The sequence below is a fragment of the Sphaerodactylus townsendi genome, linkage group LG11, assembly GCF_021028975.2.
Source record: "Sphaerodactylus townsendi isolate TG3544 linkage group LG11, MPM_Stown_v2.3, whole genome shotgun sequence".
NCBI classification, from domain to species: domain Eukaryota; kingdom Metazoa; phylum Chordata; class Lepidosauria; order Squamata; family Sphaerodactylidae; genus Sphaerodactylus; species Sphaerodactylus townsendi.
Window position 1 is genome coordinate 18,882,490 of NC_059435.1, and position 20,559 is coordinate 18,903,048.

The window sequence follows — 20,559 nt, forward strand, 5'->3', positions numbered from 1 at the left end:
GGAGAGTTCTGCACCTCCTGAGAGAGTTTGGGAGCGGCTGTGGCCCCCACACATGGACAGTGGTGGCATATAGTTTGTGCAGATGGCGACATTCAGTAATAACATCAGCATTTAGATTGAATTCTGAGTGGTTAAAAGGTCGAGATGCAAAGGACTACTTTAGGTCCATCGCAAAGCTTGGGTGCACCGGAGCAATACAGCTGTACCAGTAGATTATCATCTTCTAATGGTCAGCATTGGCAAAACTGGAAAGAGTGCCCAAGAGGCAGCTCCTGCTGCTTCCTGAATTGCTGGTGCTGTGCTCAAGCTCAGGGCTACGTTGGGTTGTAAAGTTCTTGTTCTGTCCCCCAAGTGAAACAATCTAAAGGTGCCCTGTTTTTGGGTCTTGGGTCTTGGGAGACACACAAGCAAGGTGCAACAGTTCAAAAACAAGGTTTATTGCTTAGAAGAATTGAGACCCCAACTCCTCCCAGGGTCTGACTAAAATAAAGTACTTGCTTGACTGGAACAGTTTGAAGCTTGAGACTTTTATTCTTCCTTTGGCTTCTTCCAAGAAAGTCCACTTTGCCTGTGCTTCTCTTGATTCCTTGAGTGTCCTTTAACTGGATTCTACTTTCTGTACCCCTTAACTTTACGCTATCTCTATACACCTTGGATGTAACAGATATTGCAGCCCTCCAACAACCCTTGGCACCTTAGACTGAGTGACTGAACTAAACAGGGGGATTACATACATACATACATACATACATACATACATACATACATACATACATACATACATACATACATACATACATACATACATACATACGCCTTTATTGGCATAGTCAGAAAAAAGTTACATGAATTGGAACAATTGCATGGATACATGATAGATAAAAGGCCCCACGGGGAGCACAACAAATACGTTCTATTTGGAACTCTGCAACTATCTCCGCAATGAAATTGGCGATCTCTTCACAAAGACTGGGGTCCGAGTTGTTTAACAATAGAGATAACCTAGTCAGATCAGGCAGCCCAGATTGGAAGATAAAATGTAGGCTGGTATGTTTAGATCTGATGTTATCAAATCTGGTGCAGTGCAAGAGTTGGTGAGTCAGGGTTTCAACCACATTAAGCTTGCAACAGCATAACCTTGAACAGGGGGATTACTGGGTAATAACAGGAAGACTGCCTCTAGTGAGATTTCTTAAAGGGACAGGGTCCAACTAAAATTCCCTCCCTTAGAATACTATTCAAAGAACTAAAGCCATTATAACTATAGGGATAACTGATGCTTAATAGGAAAATAACAAAAGCTTCTCTGGGGGCATAACAGACCAGATTTCACAACCGAATACAGGGCTGCCCATCTCCTCAGACTTCCAACAAGCAGCCTGAGGAGGTGAAGGCAGAATACAAATAATGTCCATTTTGCCCCAGATGATGGTTGAGCAACACGTGGGCCAGTCCCTCTCGCTCAGCCAAACTTGCCTCACAGGGTTGTTGCTGTGAAGATAGAAAGCAGAAAGGGAGAAAGCTTTTGTAAGCTGCTTAGGGTCCCACTGGGGAAAAAAACAAGGTACAAATTTCTAAATAAACAAACAAACAGACTCACCCCTTCCTGGCCATTCTTAGGAGTTGAATCAATTGCTCCAAGAAAGCAGTCCTAAACAGGCCTACTCAGAATCTCAGTCGGCGGGATTTACTCAGTTGGGCTTACTTGGGTATTGTCCTTCAAAAGTTAAAGCTACCTGCCCAAAGGAGATGTGTGGATGCTCAGCCACAGGCCTTGCAGCCCCTTCCAAGAGCCGGGCACCCAGCTTCACTCCACCCCTGGCCGCCACTCCCAGAGAGGCTTTTCAGCAGAATGCAGAGGCTCAAAAAGTGAGAAATCCTCCCCGCTGCTGAAAAGCCTCTATGGGGCTCAATAAACTTACACCGCCCAAAAGGGTGGCATAAGTCCAAATTCCTGTAACACTGTGAATGGCCAGGAAGGTGCCGACTCCCCAGCCATGCCCCCGGCCTGCCCCTGCAATGCCGGCGGTGGCACTATTGGGATGCTGGCATCACATCTGGCACAGTGTCCTACAGCCAGGGTGGCAGCGCCACCAGCAGCATGCCAGTGGAATCGTCCCTCTGCCAGGGTAAGTGCCCTGATGAGGGCAAATTCACCGGCGTGGCGATCTGCCACTTTCACTGGAGGATTCCCCTCTGGATGGATTCCCCTCTTGTTCAGCTAACTCACTTGTAGCAGAGGACTGAATTATATGTGATCTGGGAATCCAAAATCAGCTTTTGGTTAAAGTATTCTTTCCCTGCAGGACCAAAAGTAGCCGACCAATCTGTGAAATAGAAGAGGTAAAGACTTTATGCCTCCTTTCCACAATGCCATAGCCCCAGTCCATATTGGCCCCTCCTATAGCTGTTGTTTGAAGCATAATTGTATAGATGGAGGCCTACCATGGTTCTCAAGAGTCACATGGACCTTGACCCTAAGATCGTGGTGGCGAACCTTTGGCACTCCAGATGTTATGGACTACAATTCCCATCAGCCCCTGCCAGAATGGCCAATTGTGGGGGCTGATGGGAATTGTAGTGCATAATATCTGGAGTGCCAAAAGTTCGCCACCACTGTCCTAAGAACTCTCCTCCTCTCTTTCTGCATATGTCACATATCTGGGAGACAGCAAGGGGAAAGCAAGGAATTATGCAAAGACACAGCAAGCAGGTCCTCACTGTTGGCCCACAGAAATCTTCAAGTACTTCATTAATATATGAATTACTTAATCAGTGCAGTAATTAAACACATTAATGTTCTCTTGCCATTCTGAGGCCGTTTCTGCACGGCAGCAGAAACGGCTCTCTGCCTGCATAATTCATGCCGGTGGATGCACGAGACCGTTTGCAAGGTCTCGTGCAGGCAGCGCAGAGACTGCTGCAGCCTGCAGAGGCGCCGCAGCATGGAGCTGCCTGTGGGTCATCCTGTTCACCTACTTCTCCTCCCTGCGCAGCTCTGGACGGCTGGAGGAACACACCCACGCTGCCCTCCGACCTCCGGGGGTTGGAGGGCAGTGTGGGCATGTCCCTCCAGCCATCCAGATCTGTGCAGGGAGGAGAGGTAGGTGAATGGGAAACCAGAGGGGCCAAAAGCGGTGCTCTCATGCCGGTGTGCTTCACACTGCACAGATGCGAAAACACTGCTTTTGAAAAAACTTGCCCAGGGAGCGAGTTTCAAAAGCTGTGTCTTCGCGCCACTTGGGAAGTGGGGGCAAGCACTGCGCTGCTGTAATGCAACAGCACCAGCTGTGCAAACAGCACCCTAGGGACGGTGTTTTTACTGTCCCTAGGGCGCTGTTTTCCACCTGTGCGGAAACAGCTATAGTGTGTGCATAAATATTTTAGGTGCAGAAGCAAAAAGGATTTGGCCAGCTTCTTGCTGTTGCATCGGGACAAAACCAATGTGAAAAAGCAGCAAGCCATATACAACAGACAGGGCTGAATTCTCATTTAATTTCTTTATTATTTTTATTTCTTTTATTGAATTTCTGTTCTGCCTTCCCTGACCGAGGACAGGCTCGGGGGGTGGGGGGGGCGCACAAACTTACTCAAAAGCGGTTCACTGATACATTAAATTTCACAAACCCTGATTTCATCAAAATTCATAAAACACATTCATCCTTAAAAACCCCAAGATGGTTTCCAGCCCACCTTGCAAGTAAACTTCATTAAAACTGTCCAAGCATGGCTGAGGTTACGGCAGGGACAAGGCTAAAGCAGCACACTGTTTGTTGTAGAGAAACCAGCAATGATGGTAATGAGATACACAAATGGCCTCAACGAAAGGCCCAGTGGAACATCTCTGTCTTACGGGCCCTGTGGAACTGTTTAAGATCCCGCAGGGCCCTGGAGTCAGCTGACAGAAAGATCAAAGCTCCAGTACTTTGCATAGTCTCATAGCGATGATTTATTTTGACTGGCTAGTTATGAATCGGATTTTCTGAATTTGCACAATTTAATACCTGCTTTAGCAATGAACATGGAAAATAAACTGTGTCAGTAGGGCCATAACAGTTTGCTTAACAAGAAACCTTTGACCCCAAATGCCTTTTCTAGCTCCCACCAGCACAGATGTAATAATATTTACTAAGTCTATGAAAGTTTTCGAGGGCTCGCTAGCTTGCCGACACTCATTTGAGCGATGGAAGCAAAGTGGAGCCACAGTAAGGAGGCTGCAATGCTGGAGAATGGGTATCATTAGGATGAACACAGGTACTTCCTACACTTATATTAAATAATTCAACTCTCCTAATAAGAATTTGCTTCCTGACACAGTCCCTTCTGTTTGCCAACATGGACATCTGTATTTGACCACTGTTAAACCACATCTTGAACAGAGAAAAAACAACTGAAAGTCTGTCGCTTTTGGCACAGAAACTCAATTTTCTGCGTAATCGTGGTATAAACCCCTACAACAGATCGTCTTTTCACTCAACGCCCAATCTAGCTCACAAGACCTCTGTTTAAAAAAAGCACCAAGAAGGATAGCATTTGGGTGCTGTGTGGTTTCCGGGCTGTATGGCCGTGTTCTAGCAGCATTCTCTCCTGACGTTTCGCCTGCATCTGTGGCTGGCATCTTCAGAGGATCCTCTGAAGATGCCAGCCACAGATGCAGGCGAAACGTCAGGAGAGAATGCTGCTAGAACACGGCCATGCAGCCTGGAAACCACACAGCACCCAAGTGATTCCGGCCGTGAAAGCCTTCGACAATACAAGGATAGGATTATTCAATGTACTCTGCTCTTTGACACCACTGCCTTGCTTTAACCACCCGGTCTTATTTGTCGCTCACAACATCAGAGGTCTTCCCTTGCTTTTTATAGAGACTGTGTCTCTGCATTTATTTATGCCACCAGGGTGATTCCCCACCCCCCACCTCTGATGTCCTTGAGATTCCACTCTCTGTGATCAGCCTTACTCTCATAAGAATATAAGAAAGAGCCTGCTGGATCAGACCAGAGTCCATCTAGTCCAGCACTCTGCTACTCGCAGTGGCCCACCAGGTGCCTTTGGGAGCTCACATGCAGGAGGTGAAAGCAAGGGCCTGCTGCTGCTCCTCCTCCTGAGCACCTGGTCTGCTAAAGCACTTGCAATCTCAAATCAAGGAGGATCAAGATTGGTAAACATAGATCGACTTCTCCTCCATAAGTCTGTCCAAGTCTCTTTTAAAGCTATCCAGGTAAGTGCCATCACCACCTCCTCTGGCAGCATATTCCAAGCACCGATCATGCGTTGCATGAAGAAATGTTTCCTTTTATTAGTCCTAATTCTTCCCCCCAGCATTTTCAATGTATGCCCCCTAGTTCTAGTATTGTGAGAAAGAGAGAAAAATGTCTTTCTGTGCATAGTTTTTAAGGTCCCACTCACCTTGGGGGCATTTTCCTTCAATCAGATCCTCATGCCCATTTTCCCTCCTATGGGACCTGAAAAATTCTTTAAAATTGCAATTGCACAGCAGTGAGATATCATTGTAGCAATGTAGCCATAATCTACTAGCTCCTCTGAACACCCAGCTTTCATTTTTATTTTTTTTAAAGTCTTTTCACTGAGTCTTTTCACCCTTTTCACTGAGGAGGTAGTCCCCCTTGTATTTCTGCAAAGAAACTTGGAGCAGATAGTAGCAACAGATTGTTACAGGGTGATTGCTCCAGAATAAAATAGTAAATACTAATTTTTTAAAAATGCCCTCAAAAGCCTTCCAGTGACAGAGCAGGGAGAACATGAAGGGAAATTGATAGTTGAACAAAATTTGTATGTGGGTGCACTGCTGCCGGTGCCAATGCCATTGCATTTGTAGAAGTGTTGACAGGGAAATGGAGAATCCTTGCACATGAATGCAGTTTACATCTCTCCTTGATTTAGTCTGCACACAATATGGTGAACAGCATGTTTCCACTTAACAGGCTTGCCTCTAAAAATATATACATCTTTGCACACTCATGAGGAATAAACATGGCAAGAAATGACTTTTAGTGTTACAAGTATGCTTTAATATCTTTGCGCTTTAACGTAAGGTTAAAACATATGAAACACTGGAAGAACTTTAATTAATTAATTAATTAATTAATTAAATTTGTAGGCTGCCTCATCCCCGAAGGATCCCCACTGCTTTTAAATGCTAATAGAATCCATGTGGTGGAACAGCCTTGTTGACCCATGAACCACATCCATTTGGCCCTCTGAAGTGTCTAGGCACCCAGCAATTGTCTCAGTTCTCTGTGCAGCAACGTTCTGCTCTCCTGTCCCTTGGAAAGGTTCTCCTTGCCCAAGAGATGGGAAAGCAAGCCATTGCTGCACAGAGAACTGAGACAGTTGGCCATTTTAATAGCATAATGGAACAGTAGTCTATGTGGTCTGAAGAACAACTACCAACATTCAAAATAGTAAAGAATTTATTAAAAATTTAAAAATCCACATATTCTCTGCACGGCAATGGATTGAACAAGGAATACAAAAGAAAGGTGTAAACATGCAATTGCTCTGTGCCTCACTCTGTACATGCCCTAGCTCAGGGGTAGGGAACCTGCGGCTCTCCAGATGTTCAGGAACTACAATTCCCATCAGCCTCTGTCAGCATGGCCAATTGGCCATGCTGGTAGGGGCTGATGGGAATTGTAGTTCCTGAACATCTGGAGAGCCGCAGGTTCCCTACCCCTGCCCTAGCTGATCTTATTCTAAAGCAGGCTCCTTAAAAGCTTCACATTACCTTGGGTTCTTTGCACAACAAGCCAGTCCTTTGCAATGGCAGCCATTAAGATGGAGCTCACGTAGGGATGCTCCTTCCTCCAGACCTATTCAGCCAGGACAGACCTGTCAATGTGGCACCTCTTCCTTTGTGCCCAGGGATTCTATCTCTTCTGTTTTGACACACCCTTGTGAGTCAAGATTTTTTGAAATCTTTAGGAAGATACAATTTAGCCCCTTTCCAAGTCTCTGTCTCTCATCTAAGTATCATATTCAAGCCAGGGTACGACCTATTCATTGTCTCCGGCCAGGTTGGCCATTAGCATTTCCAAAGCTTTGATAGTTGGTACTTGGCTGATAATTGACTTCCCCTTTCCTGCCTAATCTGACTTCCCTTTTCCTTCCTAATATCTGCCTGGAGAGAGAAAGACATTTAAAACTAAATGTTGGAGGTGGATCAAGCCCAAACCCAAAATAAAATGCATGTTCCCACATAATCCTAATTGGTAGAAAACATAAAGGGGGTATAATGTCACAATTTTACCTGCTGTTTCTGGGAACAAGACCACATCTCCCAATATCACCCTCAGAGACCTCTCTGTTCAGCAGAGGGGAATCTACTGGTGGTCCCAGGCTTGAGGAATATCCAGCTGGCTGTAACAAGGGCCAGGGCCTTCATGGCCCTGGCTCTGGCCTGGTGGAACATGCTGCCGAGTAATATCAGGGTCCTGTGGAGCCTGACCCAATTCTGCAGGGCCTGTAAAACAGAGCTGTTCCACCTGGCCTTTCCATCAGGTGCCAGGTGGATGTTTCCCAATTATGATATCTCCACTGAGCCTCCCATGGGAGAAATAATATATCACGCCATCTGGGATTTTTTAGCTAGAATGCTTTAAATAGTTTTATGATTTGTTTTTATTGATGGTTATTTATAGGTCTTTTATGAATTTTATGTATAATTTTAGGCTTTATGTCATTGTAAGCCGTCCTGAGCCCTTTGGGGGTAGGGCAGGGTATAAATATAAAAATAGATAAATATAAAATAAGTAAAGGCCAATGAAATCACTAACCTAGCAGGAGTAAATCCTGTGTTTTAACAGGTGAAAAGGGTGCTCTCATGAATACACTTCTGGCAATCATGATGGTACACATTACAGAACCAAGTGGAGAGAACAGGACATTGCTGTCCAGACATGTTCTGTGACAGTTATATATTTCATTGGTGGTGCAAATATAGGTCTAAAGTAAGGTGACCAGATGGTCACCTTTGTGATCTGGGACAGGGACGGGGAAGCGGCCGCAGAAGCGCACGGGCTTCTGGGGCTTGTCGTTTGCCGCCCTGTGACAGAGCGGCAAACGGCAAGCCCCAGAAGGCCATGCACTCCTGCGGCCGGGCGCACGGGAGGCTGCCGCACTGCCTTGCACCCCCAAGGCACTGCAGCAGCCTCCCAAAAATCGGGACAATTTGTAGAACCCACGGGACGCGGGACAAATTGTCCAAAGGCGTGACGGTTCTGCCAAAAGCGGGACGGCTGGTCAGCCTAGTTTAAAGTCAAGCTGAACATTATGGTCACAAACAAACTCAATTTATTCCCATTGGCCTTCCTATTTCTTTCCATATTGTTTGCACAGATTTGTCTACCAAAGAACTGCAAAATGAACTACCTAGGCCTCAAAAAATACTCCAAAAATATTTTTGTTCCCCAGCCTCAATACAGCTGGGACCTGTCATTACACTATATTCTTTTACGTCCCTAAAAATGTCTACGTTAACTCATAACTCATTCATAACTGTACAAACAACTAATCACATAAAAACTGAAATCATGCCCTCTTTATATTTGGATATTAGCATCATGAATACCACCCAGGGTTTTTCTGTAAATGGTTTCGGCTGAGTGTATGAGAAACTTCATAAATTTCCTCTCCAGCCAAATAAGAAGACGGTCTGGAAAGGATTCACCGTTTTAATATACACAGAACATTTTCTGTTGTCTATAAAAAACAGGTCTTTAAATCCCATTGTCATTACTCCTCAGACATAAATAGTAGAGTAGATAGCAGTTGTAGCATCCCAGGCAACCTTTTGGCCAAGGTGCCGGCCTCTTCAGACATGGCATCTGGTCAGCAAGGGAAGATATTAAGGAAGAGTAGATGCCTTGCCTCTACATTGCTGGCAAAATAAAAGCGATTTTCACAAATGCAAATATCAAATATTAGGCCCCTTCCGCACATGCAAAATAATGCGTTTTCAAACCACTTTCACAACTGTCTGCAAGTGGATTTTGCCATTCCGCACAGCTTCAAAGAGCACTGAAAGCAGTTTGAAAGTGCATTATTCTGCATGTGCGGAATGAGCCATAGTGTTGTTCATTACCAAAGTTGCAGCATTTATGTAACCCTTGCAGTTCTTCACAAGAAGAGAGACAGTAATGACAGAACAAGATATTTGCTTGGTATATAATCAATGTTAATACGAATTCAAAGGGAAGCTGAAGAGTTAGGGAAAAATACTCTTCAGTATTTTTAAAACATTTTGTTTATTAAAAAGAAAAACAGAAAATTCTAGCTATTCTTCCACAATGTACCGTGTTTCCCCGAATATAAGACAGTGTCTTATATTAATTTTTGCTCCCAAAGATGCTCTATGTCTTATTTTCAGGGGATGTCTTATTTTTCTGTGTTCTGTTTGTCGGGCATGCTTCTAAACAAAAACTTTGCTATGTCTTACTTTCGGAGGATGCCTTATATTTCGCACTTCAGCAAAACCTCTACTATGTCTTATTTTTAGGGGATGTCTTATATTCGGGGAAACAAGGTATGCCTACAATATACACAATAAGCCTTATGAAGTCCTACACTTTATGAATAAAAGAAAAAAGTTATCTCAAAATAAATACCTCCATCCTGATATCAAAATCACAAAATCTAATGCTTTGCCATGTAAAATGGATTATGCTGATTCCAAAATTTTATTAAAAGGTGACCAAATTCATACAAAGGTATCATGTCTCCAAGATTTCTGTAACCACATACATTTACAAATTGTAATTTTTCCCATTGTTATCAAACCTTTCTGCATATATGCTAATGTGATCCTGGCAGCGACAAACATTTTACTGAAGCAATTTGAAAACATTCTAGATGGTTCATGTAGTAAATAAGTTACCATGTGACATGATATCATTGTCCATACAAACAGCCAGTTTTCTAGGTTTTCTCAGATATATTTCTAAGCTAGAACTGATAAAGTTTGAGTGTCCTTACTTAGCAGTGAGTCATAATTCCTGTGGATATTTTTACCAAGTTGATGTCAGTTGAACCAGACCGCTTCTAATAACTCACTCTAAAGACAGAATTTCAAACTAAACCTCCAGTAAACTACAGAAACTTCTGTTTCATTGGTCGGATTGCAACACCATTTAAATGGGCAAAAACATACACTAAAGAAAGAGGGGTTCCATATTGACCAGGGCCAGAATGATTCCTTCACGCTGGGAAACAGGAAACTGTACGAAGCAAAGGACACTACTGCCCATGAAATAAATTAATTACTGACAAACAAGCATGACTAATGATTTCACAATCTGGCCACTAATGTTTTCAGTGTGTTATGTAAAAACAATAAAGTTCACCGAATATACAAACTGTGCCTCAACTGCATTTAGACAAATATTGGCTTGCAAAACATGATGGGTATTGCCAAAGACGAAGAAAACATGATGAACTGCTGACATCAAGAGGCTGAAGAAGATGAAGACAAACTGAGATCTTCAGAAAGATGTGAATTCCTGTGATTGTTGCATCTCCTATCATCCTTCCCTTCTATAACACCCCTGTAGCCATTCCTCCCTCCCTTATCCTGCACTTCCACATTTTAGACTGTAAAGTTCTTTGAAGCAGGAACCTCTCTTTTATTTCTATTATTCTGCAAACAACTACAAATGCTGACAGGATTATGTAAACATTAAAGAATGATCATTATTAATAGTCACAAAAATATGTCCCCAATCATATTCTGGCATGGGAATTCTGTGACTCTTTATCATCCCTAACAGGATTGAAATTTCACTGCCTATCGGGTCTTTTCCCCTTTTTGTTCTCTCTAGGTGAGAAGACATTTACTTTGATATATCCAAGAGAAGTATCATCACAGGAGGGGGAGTTACCTTCGTCCAAAATATTCTGCAGTGTCCTCCTGTGAAAGGCTGCATCTGCAGAGGTGTAAATATAGAAATTATCTTGCGAAGTGACTTTGTGAACCAATGACCAAGTGGCTGCTTGCAAATTTAATTATGGTGGTGATAATACTTCCAAGGAAGGCTATGCAGTCAGATACTGCCAACCTGGTGACATCCTCATATTTGGGATATTGCTGCCTGTCTGACACAACCCCTGAATTTGACATAATTTCCAATGATATACTTTGAAGAATTCTGTCAGGAAGTCAGGAGCAGCTAAGATGGGGAGAAAGGGCTTTAACTGTTTGTTAGGCTCCTTCCGCACATGCAGAATAATGCACTTTCAAACTGCTTTCAGTGCTCTTTGAAGCTGTGCAGAATAGCAAAATCCACTTGCAAACAGTTCTGAAAGTGGTTTGACAACGCATTATTTTGTGTGTGCGGAAGGGGCCTTAGAGTCTAGATCCTTTTCAGATTTAAAGGGCCACAATTCTGTATGGGGTTAGACCAGGGTCTGATGGGAATTGTAGTTCCTGAACATCTGGAGAGCCACAGGTTCCCTACCCCTGGGTTAGACCAACCTTCCTTTCTCCAGGGGTTTTGCTTTCCCATAGAATATAATGCCCAGTGGTGGGCTTCAAATAATTTAATAACCAGTTCTGGGGGCTGGATTCAAATAATTTAACCACTGGTTTGTTACAAGGACCATTTTAACAACCGGTTCTGCCGAACTGGTGCGAACCTGCTGAATCCCACCACTGATAATGCCCCTTTAAAATTTAAAGGGATCCACATGAAAGAGCTAATAGGCACAAGGGTCTTTTATATTTTTTTCTTGCTTTATTTCATAAACCAGGTAGGCTGTCTAGAGAGGCAACAAGGAAATTTTCTGACTACACCAGTAAGCCAAGTGGCTAAATTCAGGTGTAGTCCTACACCTGATGAAATGAGAATCCACCCTCTAAAAAGGAATTCATACCAGAGGGGAGGAGGTTACCTTTGTAACCTAGAGCAGTGGTTTATTTTGGGAAGAAGCAGGGACTGCTCCTCCATTTCCACTTTAAGAAAGGTCTTTCTGTGGCAGAAAAGAGAGTTTTCTCCTAAATTAAATCTCCTTCACCCAAAAACCAAGAACTACTTCTCTGAGACATGGGTAGTGGAGTCTACGAATGATGCCTTACAAGGACAGGAGGAAGAAAGAGACTCTAACAGGAAATAAAAATAGCATTTAACAACACAACATTCACTACTCACCACCAATTATAAGTAAGGCTTTTCTTAATCCCTCCTTGAATATTGTATTAAATATACGGAAAGGTATCACATGCTATGATAAATACCTCCTTAATCTTTGAGGACAAACGGGCACAGTGAAGATGAATAGAGACTTCTGCAATTTCACTTTGCCCTGCAGATCCACCAAGCAGAGAAATATTTCTTTATAACAGAGTGATTGCATTGAAGGCATGGAAATCCGTAGCTTAGGAAACAAGCTTCCCTCAAGCCTTATGAAAATAGAGGACTAAAGGTCTCAAATTTAAAAAGAGATCACATTGCTGCCAATCTCACCCAAGTCAATGAGTTATGAATTTTTAATTCCGGATCTAATGCCATGGGTATAATGGGAAGGCTAGGCATGTAATGTGATGTGTTAAGAATGCCAGTAAATTATAATTAAAAATATTAAAGACAAATCCATGCGGTTTGTGAAACTGTCGATGTAAGAAATACTGGTCCAGGACCATTCAATGGTTCTTGCATTCTTTCAAACGGTCTCTGAGGATTTTCATTGAATTTTCCACAGCACATTGATGAAGCTAGCCACTTCCCAGTTTAAACTGGGTAGTTTGTCTCTTCAGCATTGCAAGCTGTAAAGAGACCTCTATTGTCTGCTTTGTTAACCCCTCTGCAGAAATTAGTGCCATCCTCAAGATGATTACAGCAGTCTCTTGCCATTTATGTGGGACTTGTCCCCACAATCACTACCAATGGAGAGATCCACAAACAATGATAAGGGGAAAGGGGAACAGGCCCCACCCCTGCCTCCACTCCATTCCTTCCTGAGATGAACACCTAGCCGGAGCAAGTCTTTCGTAGCACCTGGTTTGGCTGCAGCATTGTTACTGGATTGACTGGTCAAGCAAGCCGAATGGCCACTGTCCACTACGCTGCTGGATGAGTCCTCCAGGCCTGATCAAGTCCATGCCCAGCAGTTGCTGCCCGAGGATGGGACCACCCCTTCTCTGAGCCCTTTAACCCAATGAACATGCAACACTCAGGAACATCCGATCCTGATCGAAAAGGCAGGACTTGTTCTCCTTTAGCTCTAGGTATCACCTACATTGGTAATAAGGGGGCTCAATACCTGCACCAGATAACCGGGCCCAGGCTCCGTAGAGCAATGATGTTGGCCCGTTGCAATGCCCTTCCATCAGCCGTATCAACAGGGAGATTCACTAAAACCCCTTACCGCCAAAGGCTATGCATATGCAACCGGAATTGTGTTGACTCTATAGACCATATTTTACTTTATTGTCCACTTTACACAGTACCCAGAGTCAAATACTTGTCACCTCTGCTACTCAAAAAAGAGTATGCATCTGACTTGCAAAAGATTACCTTTCTGTTGGACAGCCCCAGTAGTGATGCAAACAATGCAGTCACCAAATTTTTGGATTTGTATATAAATTATCTGAATTCCCCAGATAAGCCTCCACAGCTCAGGAGGCAGAGCTGGGAATCAAACCCGGTTCCTCCAGATTAGATACACGAGCTCTTAACCTCCTACACCACTGCTGCTCCCTAAGAAGAAGCGTGAGGTGAAGCATGGGATGTGGATCTGCTTTGTAACACGTGGGCAACCCTTCCTCAAGGGTGCCTCCGGGGCAAGCTCCTCTTCTCGCTGCCCTGCTGGCTGACAGATGCCCTTGATGTTACCACGGAGCTCCAGCAGGCGGTCGGCCTCTTACTGGAGTTCCGCTGCAATGCTCAGCTGGGTGGTCGGCCTCTTGCCAAAGAATTCATACCGTAGCGGAGGGGGAAGGCAGCTCCCTAGCTTCCTCCCCCCAGCCCCTTCAGATCAATTCCCATGTGCCAAATCGCTGAATAGCTATGACAAAGAAGAATGCATTAACACAACCAAAGTATGGAAAAGGGGAGAGGTGGGTGGGTGAGTTGATAGTCGGCCAGGGTGTGTGGATGGAGCACAAAGGCCGGCTCAGCCTTATGTAAGGTCTGGCTGGCCTCCCCCCAATGATGTCCCCTGCCCTTACGAGGTATGGCCGAGAATGCGTCAACCAGAAATGTTCAGATGGGCACTGTTATGAAGAAAATTAGGCTGTAATATAATGGAATAGTTCAGAATTATATACTTTGTCTCAATAAAAGATCTGAGGCAATTTTTGAATTCACACGCCACAACTTCCTGGATCTCCTTCCTTGTAGAATGCTCGCATTGGATCCTAGTGCCCCCCCCCCCGGCCTAAACTCCAAAATTGTCGCTTGCCTGCTGGGTCTGGCATCAGCCTCCCCATCCCCCCACCCCCTAGCAAAACCCCAAATCAAACCCCTCCCCACCAACTCACTGCTTACTCATGTGCTCACCCACCTGCTCATAGGGACTATTTTCTACTGTGGAAGCATACACTTTCACAGCACCACTAATAACCATACTTTTAGCTTTCCGGGAGACAGAGTATAGTCTATGGCACTATTTATTGCATGCATTATCATGCTTTTCTGCCTTGTCTATTTTTGTAATCCATTTTCTGCAGAGTTACTGGCATGTCGTGTTTTAGACTGGATCTCTTCCCTGTATTGTCTTCTGATTTATAATCCTAGTTATATTGCACTGTTAATTTGATATCTTATGCTGTCTAACTGCACTGCTTTTATATTTTGTACTCAGCCTTAAATCTAAGCAAGAAAAACACCCTATAAACTAAATAAATAAATAACATATTTGACTTTAGGGATTGCTTTTGCTACCTCCATCTCTTGATAGTAACAGCAGACTAAACACCAAATTATATGAGAGTTGCACAGAAATAATACTTGACTAAATTATTGGCTAGAAAGTCCTAGTGTAACATGAAATAAAATGACAAATACAACACTTCTCTGAGCTTGAACTGTTAACAATCAAAAAATGTTGCCAGATAGAAGAATAACCATTTTTAGAAGAAGAAGAAGAAGAAGAAGAAGAAGAAGAAGAAGAAGAAGAAGAAGAAGAAGAAGAAGAAGAAGAAGAGGAGGAGGAGGAGGAGGAGGAGGAGGAGGAGTTTGGATTTATATCCCCCCTTTCTCTCCTGCAGGAGACTCAAAGGGGCTTACAATCTCCTTGCCCTTCCCCCCTCACGACAAACACCCTGTGAGGTAGGTGGGGCTGAGAGAGCTCCGAGAAGCTGTGACTAGCCCAAGGTCACCCAGCTGGCGTGCGTGGGAGTGTACAGGCTAATCTGAATTCCCCAGATAAGCCTCCACAGCACAGGCGGCAGAGCTGGGAATCAAACCCGGTTCCTCCAGATTAGATACATGAGCTCTTAACCTCCTACGCCACTGCTTTTAAAAAGAAATCATATTTTTGTACTGCAACTAATATGGCTTTTTGTCGAAATCGATCTTTCACACGACACGCACTCACAAGTTCCTTTCTTGGGTGATATTAAAGCAGCTCACAGAAACCCCCCAGGTTAATTACTAATACAGTCCTGCACACAGTTATACAGAGTATCAGGTTGTGGCTCCATGACACTTAAGGTCATGATTATGAGATCCTTGCAGGCTCCCTTTCATGTTACACTGACCTCATCTGGTATTTAATCTGCAGTGTACTTGCTATACAGCATGTCACAGTGGCTCGGAAAGAACAACATTCCCAAACCATTTTTTTTCCCCTTGTAGAGAACAATACGAGTTTGTAAAATTAATGTTGCCTGGGGATTACTGGAAATTCAACCCTCCTCTTACTTCTAAGAGGCAGCAGGGAAATCTGAAGCATTGTGGAGAGTTTGCCGGAAATCAACGCACGGAGCACTGAATGAGAACACGTCTTTGGTAGGTGGCTGTTGCCTCTGTGGTCATTCGTTGGGAATGATTCCGGATTACTATCTTATTTTTATTGGCTCTAATTTAAAGACACCTTCTTCATGCGGCTGCGAACAAGACAGCTTCTTTAGTTCGGAGAAGGACAGCCTATGGCTGGAATGCTCTAAAGAGAGGGAAAAAAACACACACAAGCTTTTGTGCAGTGATGTCATATGCCAACCGTGCCAGACAAATGTGTAGTAATAGCCGAGGTATTCTATAATTAAAACAAGTCTCCTTGTTAAGAGCGACTGAAAGTGATCAAAGCTCTTTTGTCTGCTTTGCCACTCGGTAGATGAGCAAAAAGCTTTGGTTACAGGGAAGATAGCGTTTGTGGTTTTTTCCCTGTCTCTCCTTGTCTTAAGCTCTTCTGGTGTTATCCTAGGCTAGAATAAAACAGACACAGACACATGCAGAGAGACATGGAAAATACTCTGGCTTTTAACTGGAAAAGGTGATATACACCATTTCAGGATAGGTCCGGCCAACACTGCAGTATGGCAAACCTAAGATCTAAATAAGAACGTAATTGCCTTGTTGGATCAGACCAAGGGCAAGCTAGTCCAGCATTCTGTTTTCAATATTTCCCATTAGGTTTTGAGCTACAACAGCTGAAAGTGAACACTTCTTTCCACATGCCTTTTATTTGGAGTGTCAGAGAAAGAGAATCTGGCACAGGTTAAAATATCTTCCAAACGAAGTACACTAGCGTAAACCACATCTTAGGTTACAGTGACTCAACTATCCAAGTCAATACAAGACTCTTTTTTTTTGCCCTTTATCAGATCTAATGAAATAATTACAGGATGCAGGAGAACTCAACAGCTATTCTGACTTCTGAACAACACACAGTTCTACTGACAATTTTATATCTTCTTAAAGGTGTCTACCATTTCCTAATTCAACTCATCTATGCCCCAGACACTGATACCTGAGAAGTTTTGGTCTAAGACACATATTTTCCCAACTGTTGCTTAACATTTCCATCCTGTGAATAGATACTTGCTGAAAATTCCAGTGCAGCCCTATAACACAAGGTTTATGAAGGTCTACAACTAGCCTACATGATCAAAGGACTAAGCCCAAAATGTTGGCACTGTGGAGAAAAAGGAGCATATTATACTCATATGTGGATAGAATGTAAAGTGGTAAAAAAGTTTTGGGATCAATATTTTGAAATATGTAGAACAGTTAGTAAAAGTAAAAATTGATGTAAACAACGATGTATTAATTGTGGGGATAATGGATGATATAAGAGTGAATAGAAATTTGGAACCAATGTATAAAATAATGATTCGAGCAGCACATGCAGTGTTGGCGTTGGGCTGGAAAGATGACAAAAAATGGACAGTCTCAAATTCTATCCAAGTCAGTATCCTGTGGGACGAGATGTCTATAATTCATTTCATCCTTGTTCCGATTTCTGTCAGCCATTTTGTTATCTGCTTTTTTGCTCTTGATTTTGCTGATTAATTTGTATCCATGTTGTATGTTTTTTATATGCAGTTTATAAAATAGTTTCATATGATATCATACGATAGGTATGGTGCTTGCAATAGAAAGTGCTGACAAGTTGCAGCCAAGGTATTTCAACCCCACAGGGTTTTCAAAGCAGGACAAGTTTCGAGGTGGTTTGCCATTGCCTGCCTCTGTATTGTGACCCTGAACTTCCTTGGTGGTCTTCATCCAAATACCAACCAACCAACTGCTGCCTAGCTTCCAAGATATGAGAAATCAGTTTAGCCTGGGCTATTTAGACTACGTAAGCATCTGTATAATATATGCATACACATGCTATTGATATACACATTTGTATAACATACATGTAGTGCAGTAGATTTGCATAAAGAACGTATGAAATGTATTACATATTCACTGACTCAGAAACACTGATGGAAAATGCATGCATTTTACTGGAAACTAAACTGCAAACGACACAAAAGCCTGTGATAGTGATACAAAAAATGTAACTAAGAGGTCCAAAATCAGGGTATGAAGCAGCTGCCTTTCCCCTGTTGCTGGTGACTATATCTGAAATCCAGAGATAAGCTGCCTCTGCAGTCAGATTTATATATCATTGATAACGATTGAGAAACCCACACTTCGTGATTTCATTGAATCAGTTGTCTAAGCCACCTAACTAACAAATTCACAAATCAGTGTGTGAATACTGAAGAAGTAATTTTTCTTCTCTAAATGACTGTCAATCTACTCAGCTTTATTAGAGAGTTCTGAATTCTAGAATTACAAGAAGAGTTTGGATTTATATCCCCCCTTTTTCTCCCATAAGGAGACTCAAAGGAGCTTACAATCTCCTTTCCCTTCCCCTCGCCCACAAGAAATACCCTGTGAGGTGAGTAGGGCTGAAAGATCCCCAAAGAACGGTGACTAGCCCAAGGTCACCCAGTTGGCATGTGTTGGAGTGCACATGCTAATCTGATTCACCAGATAAGCCTCCACAGCTCAAGTGGCAGAGCGGGAATCAAACCTGGTTCTCCAGATTAGAGTGCACCTTCTTTTAACCACTACACCACACTGGCTCTCAGAGGTAAACACAGTGCAGAGAAAATCTGAAAAAGTTTTAAAAAACTAATGGGTGCACATGCACATACAAAATAATTGCCCGTTAGAGCCCAATGGTAGTTGTGGGATCCAAAGGAGCCTGGGATCCAAGGTGGCCAGCACAGGGATCTATGCTGGGCTTGGCTGCCATTGCCAGGTACCACAAGGATCCATGGTGGAGTCTGGGAGCTGGACCTGGTAGTGGAGTCTGTAGGTGAAGGAAGACAGTGAAGGAAGACAGGAGCCTGTCCATGGTGATGGAGGCCAGGAGATAGCGGCAAGCTTGCCCTCCCCCCTTGATCACAGTATGGAAACCAATGGAAGGGGGAGAAACCCTCTCCCATGAGTTTTGCAAGCCCCCACTTGTACTTTCATAAATCTCTATGATGTTCGAATTCTAGAATCCCAGAGCTGGAAGAGACCACAAGGGCCATCAAGTCCAATCCTCTGCCATGCAGGAACACACAATCAAAGCATCCTTGACAGATGACCATCCAGCCTCTGTTTAAAAATCTCCAAAGGAGACTCCACCACACTCCGAGGCAGTGAATTCCACTGTTGAACAGCCCTGACAGTCAGGAAGTCCTTCCTAATGTTTTGATGGGATCTCTTTTCTGGTACCTTGAATCCAATGTTCCTTGTCTTAGACTCTGGAGCAGCAGAAAACAAGCTTGCTCCCCTTCGACATGACATTCCTTCAGATGTTTAAACATGGCTCTCAGGTCACCCCTTAACCTTCTCTTTGCCAGACTAAACATATCGAGCACTCTAAGCAACTCATCCTAGGGCATGGATTCCAGACATTTTACCATTTTGGTTGTCCTCCTCTGGCCCCATTCCAGCCTGTCAATAAACTTCTTGAATTGTTCTGGTGGGTTTTCCGGGCTGCGTGGCCGTGGTCTGGTGGATCTTGTTCCTAACGTTTCGCCTGCATCTGTGGCTGGCATCTTCAGAGGTATATTGCAGAGGGAAGTCTGTTACACGCTGTGGGTTGTGTTGCCTGGTATTCCAGGTGAGATCTGACCAATGCAAAATAGAGTGGTACTATTACATCCCTCGATCTAGGCACTATACTGCTGTTGATGCAGCCCAGAATTGTATTGGCTTTCTTGGCTGCTGCATCACACTGCTGACTTGTGTTCCATTTGTGGTCTTCTGAGACTCCCAGGTCCTTCTCACATGTACTGCCATCAAGCCATGTGTCACCCATCCTATATCTGTGCATTTTATTTGTTCTGCCTAAATGTAGTATCTTACATTTATCTCTGTTGAAATTCATTTTGTTAGCTTTGGCCAAGCTCTCTAATCTGGCCAGGTCAGTGTTCTCATACTCATTCTTTTCCCCCTAAAATGAAAGTATGCAAACGCTGTATCCTTTTCTCACAAGGAAGAAGCACTCGTCCCATATGCACAAAGCTCACCTACGAGAAAGAAAATGTACTCATAAAAACATTGCTGAAAATGCAACTAATTTTTCGGACTGCAAAAAAAAATGTATTGATTCTTTCCTTTGCATAATCACAACAGGTCAAATCAGCCCTACTAAACAATTTGACAGCAGCCCTCTGTTATGTAGACAGAGATTAGTTCTGTTTGCAGCTAATCTGAGCCACAGGGGTGACTGGAATTCAGTCTGCTGGCCCGGCCTGCTCCTGTGGCAACAGTTTCCTAGTATATCTATTTCACTTCGGAATCAACAATTTAGAGCTTTGAAACCTGAGCTGACATTCAGATGAGGAGAATTTCAAAAGCACCCCTAATGGTCACCCATCATTCAGAATGAAATCATCCTCATCTGCCAGCGTGGTGTAATGGCTAAGAGCAGGTGCACTCTAATCTGGAGAACTGGGTTTGATTCCCCCGTCTAGCACTTGAGCTGTGGAGGCTTATCTGGGGAACTAGATTAGCCTGTGCACTCCAGCACATGCCAGCTGGGTGACCTTGGACTAGTCACAGGTCATCTGAGCTCTCTCAGCCCCACCTGCCTCACAGAGTGTTTGTTGTG